The 6861-nt window shown below is 44.6% G+C and overlaps 1 pseudogene; it reads left to right on the top strand.

Annotated features, from left to right (window-relative positions):
* The first annotated feature begins 320 nt into the window (after nt 1-320).
* Nucleotides 321-4673, top strand: LOC124524794 (GTPase IMAP family member 4-like; annotated as a pseudogene).
* Nucleotides 4674-6861: the final 2188 nt, after the last annotated feature.

The following is a 6861-nucleotide window of genomic DNA, read 5'->3' as shown; positions in this document are numbered from 1 at the left end:
CAACTAGCATTTTCAGCCTGTCCTTGTCAAAGTTTTCTCCAGTAATTTTGTTAGGAAACACTATTCAGGAAGAAAATTGGTTCTATGGAAGATTCATGAATCAGGCAGCATCTCATCCTGCAAATAGGGGGGCTCTCCACTGAGCTACAGAAGAAAGGTCTTTAAAGGCAGGGAGATGGCATTAAAAGAGAAGACAAAGAAAGGAATTTATTAACAAGGAATGCGTTGTTTAGGCAAGTCTGGCTTCTTAAGGGGAGTGGAAGGGGTCTGTCAGTAAATCCTCAGTATCCCAGGGGAAGGCCACCCTGAAGGAGTGCTAACAGACCACCAGAAGTGCATGATTGTGTGGAGAAAAGGGAACAATCTGAAGATGAGCCCAAATGTGGAGAGCAGAGAAGCCTTGGGAAATAGGGCAGGGAAACCAAGTGGCAAGTGTGCAGAAGAGAAGAAACTGTTGGCTACACGAGGTTGAGGCTTCCAGTACCGTCCACCTCCCTAAAACCACACATTATGTTTCTCTATGGCAGGAATTCACATTGAATGGCAACCTCTAACAGCGGTCTGTGCTGCAGCCCCGGTGACCCCAGGAGCAGCTGCGGTGAGATCAGTGAGATCCAGTCCTCCCGGGCTGGGCTGGGGGAGGACAGCGAGCAGAGGGGTTCTCTTGTGCTGACAGCCAGCCCTCATCCGGCTGGAGCAAAATGTTTCCACCCCTGTATCTGATCTCCTCTTCATCTCCTCTGCTTTTTCTTTCCTGTCCACCCTGTCCACTCTCTCCGGGTAAAACACCTTTCTGTTTCTCCTCCCGTGATTTCCCTACTCCTCCTCGCTAGGGAGATGCCCTCAGGCTGTCCCAAAGTTGGAGTCTTGCATAGGGATGCTAACTAAATAATAATCTGAACTCCCATCCACATGTTTCCTTTGATAATCTTAGCCATTCTGTATTCAGTGTTCTCGGTTTCTGGAAATCTACCTGTCTCAGGTCAGGGATCTGGTTATCATGTGTGGACTCTGCATTGGGAATGGTTTTGCTAATCCTTGGAAGGAGGTGGGGACCAACTACAGATTTTGTGGAACCCAGAGCTGGAGCTTCTGCAATATCTCTTCTCTGCTCCATTGGCATTTTATTTTTAAAAAAATTTTTTTTCAACATTTATTTATTTTTGGGACAGAGAGAGACAGAGCATGAACGGGGGAGGGGCAGAGAGGGAGACACAGAATCGGAAACAGGCTCCAGGCTCCGAGCCATCAGCCCAGAGCCCGACGTGGGGCTCGAACTCACGGACTGCGAGATCGTGACCTGGCTGAAGTCGGACGCTTAACCGACTGTGCCACCCAGGCGCCCCTGCTCCATTGGCATTTTCAAAAGAGTATTCCAATTGACAGAGTAGATGGAAGGGGACCAAATGGAAGCAGAGAGACCAGCTGGGAGACTCTGGAGGTCTGGATTCTGATGGTAGTGGGAGCTAGTGTGGTGGCCTTCAAAGTGGAGAGAGAAAAGTAGACAGATTTGTAGGTGGAGCTCAGACAATGTGCTGATATGGAAAGGAAAGAGAAAGCAAGGGAAGGGAAGGGAAGGGAAGGGAAGGGAAGAATCGAGGGCAGTTGCTAGATTTTGGGTCTAAGGGACTGGATCAATGCCGTTGGTGTCTCTGACAAATAAATGCAGTTTATAGTAGTGTCTCTAATGTTGTGAGTGTCATACCATATGCATTATGTTCACAGAGAGATGGATGGGTATAATACAGGATTCCCATTCAGGAATCAGCCTCACTCAAGGGCTGTTCTGGCAGGGTCTGCCTCCTTGGAGAAACAGGCTTTCAAATATGATTCACACTTATCTTCCACCTGGGTCGAGGGCGGTTCTGTGCTTTATAAATCCTGAAGATGGGGACCATATAGAGACAGTGAAGAGATATGCAATGAATTACTGAAAAGAAATGCAGAAGAGCTATATAGATGATTTGTTGTTTAACTTAAGGCACAGTTATTCTGAAAAATGTGAGAATTGTTATGCTGAGCTGGAATTACCTGTCAACTGTCCTAGGAAGTAGAATATGCTTAATCTAGTGAAGCTAAGAAAGTATAACTCTACTAATGCACTCAACTGTATCCGTTTTTTCTTTCATTAAAAATTTAAAAAATTATTCATTTGTGTGTGTGTGTGTGTGAGAGAGAGAGAGAGAGAGAGAGAGAATGAGCATGGGAAGGGCAAAAAGAAGGAGAGGGACACGCACAATTGGATACAGGCACCAGGCTCTGAGATGTCAGCACAGAGCCCAAAGCTAGACTGGAACCCATAAATAGCGGGATCATGACCTGAGTAGAAGTCCAGCACTCAACCGACAGACCCACTCAGGTGCCCCTCCATATTTTTAAGAAACAGAGACGGAGAAGAGAGGAAGAGGGAGACAAAGAGAGAAAGAGAGAGATAATCTTAAGCAGACTTCATGCTCAGCATGCAGCCTGATGTGGGACTCAACCCAAAATTCTGGGATCGTGTCCTGAGCCGATATCAAGAGTCCAATGCTCAATCGACTGAGCCACCCAGGTGCTCCGTTTCTTTAATTTTTTGTGTATCAAGAGATTTTGTAATAATCTTAGAGAAATGTCAGTATTTTCTGGCTATAATTCTTTAATGTCTTAATTTAGAATATAAAAGCTTCACTGGATTCTAAGCTGAGGTTTTTAACTTTAAATATAAATTATATTGTTCTCTCTCATGTCACAATCCCTGACAGGGTGGTTGCACACATGAAATAGAAAAAGACACTTTGTCTTTCCACACAAGCATCCCTTTTGTGCCCTGCAAGGTTGTGTTGGCCTGTGTAACCCCCCTGGCTGGCTTCTTAATGGCAGAAGAAAATTTCCATTTTGAATAAAAATGGTGTGGCAGGGGTCTCCCACTGAGATGCCCCAAAGTCAAATTTTGTGTTACTTGCTGCATTGCTCTTATGAGGAACAACTACCAGCAGCAGCAGCTCAGAATTCTCTTCTTAAACTACAGTATTTTGTTTCCTCTTCTGTGAGCTACTTAGAGCCCACAGAAAAATCTCTTACCCAGGAAGAGTTAGAAGCTCCAGGAAATCCTGGAAAGTACTTGGGCATTCCCCAAGTATTGCAAGAGAACTTCAGGCTTTCTATAGACTTCGAATAGGCTTCTTTAGAAGCCTTCTATAGAGTTCCTGGGAGTGCAGCAGTCACTTATGGGAGGGGACCCTGGGGCAACAGAGGAGGGGTGTGTGTGAGGGGATATGGGGGGCCCTATAAGGAAGCAGCTGGAGGTCCATCCTAATGCTGTGGCTTTTGTTTCTTGATGTACCAGGGCTTAGAGACCAAGATGGAAGAGCTTCACAGCTGAGACTTGTCTTAGTGGGTAAGATCGGAGCAGGGAAAAGTGCCACAGGCAACAGCATCCTCAGAGAGAAAGTGTTTCATTCCAGCATTGCGGCAACATCAGTCACCAAGACCTGTAACAAAGGGAGCCGCAGGTGGCAGGGAAGAGAAATTGTGGCCGTGGATACGCCTGTCATTTTTGACACCGAGGCACAGGATGCTGACACCTGCAAGGAGATTGCTCCCTGCATCTTCCTGACCTCCCCAGGGCCTCATGCTCTGCTCCTGGTGGTCCTGCTGGTCCGGTACATGCAGGAAGAGCACAAGGCCATGGAAAAGATCCTGCAAATGTTTGGACTCAGAGCTAGGAGATACACGATTCTCTTATTCACCCGGAAAGATGACTTGGACAGCATCAATTTCCATGAATACTTAAAGGAAACACCAGAAGGTATCCAAGAGCTGGTGGGGAAGTTTAGTGATCGCTACTGCATTTTCAACAATCTGGCGACAGAAGCTGAGCAGGAGGCCCAGAGAAACCAGCTGCTGGCCCTGGTCCAGTGAGTGGTGGCTGAGCATGAAGGAAGATGCTACACTAATAAGATGTACCAAAAGGCCGAAGAGGAAATTCAGAAACAAATACAAGTGATGCAAAAACTTTACAGAGCAGAGCTAGAGAGACAGAGGGTGCAGATAAGAAGGGAGTTTGAAGACAAAGTCAGAAAGCTGGAAGATAAACTGGAGTGACAGAAATGAAGCAAAACTTGGAGAGAGAATTGGCAGAGAAAGAGGTTTTCTATGTCCTAAAGCAACAAAATTCCAGTTATCAAATTGAGAGTCAATGTTGACTACTTGAATTTATCATAGGAGCACTGAAGAAGGCTTTTGTTTTTTTTCTTTCACCTGTTTATGGAAGATTAACTTGAATGAGAAGATCTCCTTATTTCCTACCCATTTTGTGCTGGCCCTCCCCAACCCCTCACCCCCCAACTCATTCACCAACCTTGGAGCACTCTTCCTTCTGTCTCTCAGACTCTCAAGACTAAGGGGTATAATCAGGTTCACTGTTGGCGATTGGTAGATATTTGATTGACTTAACAGGGGAGGGACAAATTCTCAATTTGTGGAACTCCAGAGTAAAACATATTGATGCTCTTCTAAGAAGATGACCCCAAACTTTACCTATTTATCCTGAATAAAATCTAGATTCTTTCTAGATTGGTGTACCCTCTCCCGTTGTGACTTCTACTCACTTGTTTTTGCCTTTGGGACACAGTGATCACCTTCCCCATACAGTTTGTTAGAAAGATTGGTTCTTTGGGGTGCCTGCCTGGCTTGGTCGGTTAAGTGTCCGACTTCAGATCAGGTCATGATCTCATGGTTGTGAGTTCGAGCCCCACGTGGGGCTCTGTGCTGACAGCTCAGAGCCTGGAGCCTGCTTCAGATTCTGTGTCTCCTTCTCTCTCTGCCCCTCCCCCACTTGTGCTCTGTCTCTCTCTGTCTCTCAAAAATAAATAAATTTAAATAAATAAATACAAAATAAAAAAAGAAAGATTGGTTCTTTGTGTTGGATAATCTATTGATGGAGATGCTTATAGAATTCTTTCCAGATGAATGGAAATTTATTTAGTAACAGTTTTACAGAAGGATTCAAATTGTTCCTTATAAGCTGCCCACTGAAGAACAAAGAGTTGTTTGGAAAATAGACCTCTCAGAACTCAACTAAGTGAAATGCCAGAAAGAGCAGTTGAAAGACAGAGATTCAACACAGAAGAGAACTGTTTGCTGTATTCAGATATATCTACAGCAACTCTTTGACTGACTTCAATGCAACATATTTGCTGAATAACCAGTTCTCTCCTTTTCATGTGAAACTAACTGTTGCCACTTCACCTCCATCAACTCAGACCTTTATTACTTTCTGCACATACCGCCCCCTCCCAGTTGAATTATTTGTTTGTTGTTGTTATAATAAAAATTTTCTGTTCTCTCATATTTCTTTTTTTTTTTTTAATTTTTTTTCAACGTTTATTTATTTTTGGGACAGAGAGAGACAGAGCATGAACGGGGGAGGGGCAGAGAGAGAGGGAGACACAGAATCGGAAACAGGCTCCAGGCTCCGAGCCATCAGCCCAGAGCCTGACGCGGGGCTCGAACTCACGGACCGCGAGATCGTGACCTGGCTGAAGTTGGACGCTTAACCGACTGCGCCACCCAGGCGCCCCTCTCATATTTCTATAAAATTGGAGTGCTCTTTTTCTTGGAAAACATCTTTGCTATAATTTTCTTTATTATTTTCTTTAAAATGTATTTATTGATTTATTTGAGAGAGCATGAGCAGGGAAGAGGCAGAGATCAAGAGAATCCGAAGCAGGCTCCACACATCAGTGCAGAACCCAATGCAGGGTTGAACCCACAAACCATCAGATCATGACCAGAGCTGAAACCAAGAGTAGGATGTTCAACCGACTGAGCCTCCCAGGCACTCCACTTTTGCTACCTATTCTAAGAACACAGGGGTGAGTTTCACTTTTTGGTAAAAGTTCAAGATGATTTTGGAACTAGTCTTGGTCTACCCTCAAGATATTTCTCCTCCTTTTCCTTGGAAGTTCCCAGCCATATCCTTAAACCCTCTGCCAGTCAAACACCACATTCTCCTTGGATTCATTCATTATGCACTGATAGAAATTATGTGTAACCAAGGCCTCAGAGGCCTTTCTGGTTTTCCTGGAGCAAAAATTCCTTTTAATATATGGATAGCAGTGGGAGGGTCTTTATCCCTTTTCTACTTTTCTACTTGGTCCTTCTCACATAATCCATTCTAGCATTTCCCAAAGCACATTTACATGTTGTACCAATATGTTCTAGTAGTCATATGTGACTTATGGAAACTCTTCTTGCTCTGCCATCTTGAAATTGGCTTCTCCATGTCCAAACCCATTTTGCCCGAAGGGACATATATCTCTCCCAGTTTTCCTCAACACACATAGGTTTAGACTGTACTTTTAGTTAATCTTGAGGATAAGAGAAGCACAACACAAAGAAGCTCACAATCTCTTTAGAAATAGTCACTCAGGAGAAGGGCCAAGATGGCAGAGTAGCATGGAAGTTTTCTGCTTCTCTTGACCCTGAAATATAGGTAGATAAGCACCAAAGCATTTTTGCACACCCAGAAAATGTACCTGAGGATTAATACAACAATCTGCATAACTTGAGCCACAGAACTTGGCGGGTACGAGGCACAGAAAGGTGATTTGGGGAGAGAGAACCCAAGGAGGTTAGGGAGTTGTTTTTGCTTGTGTAGAGAAGGACAGATACAGGGGATAGAGTACAGGAAAATACTCCCCCCAAAAGCAGCTGGAGAGAAAGAGAAAGAGTGGAAACACCCATAAGGGACTGACCAAGGAAACATAGAAACAATAAAGCAGAGTTTCAATACCATTAAGGGGGACTCTATAAACAGGGGAACACAGAGTTGGAAACTCTGCAGCTCAATACTTGGCGATGCTGTGGTGGGGAGGGCGA

This window comes from Lynx rufus, unplaced genomic scaffold (genome assembly GCF_022079265.1).
Source record: "Lynx rufus isolate CCGP_SWC_20201006 ecotype Redwood Valley unplaced genomic scaffold, mLynRuf1.p SCAF_4, whole genome shotgun sequence".
Lineage (NCBI taxonomy): Eukaryota > Metazoa > Chordata > Mammalia > Carnivora > Felidae > Lynx > Lynx rufus.
This window is presented reverse-complemented; position numbering and strand designations above follow the sequence as displayed.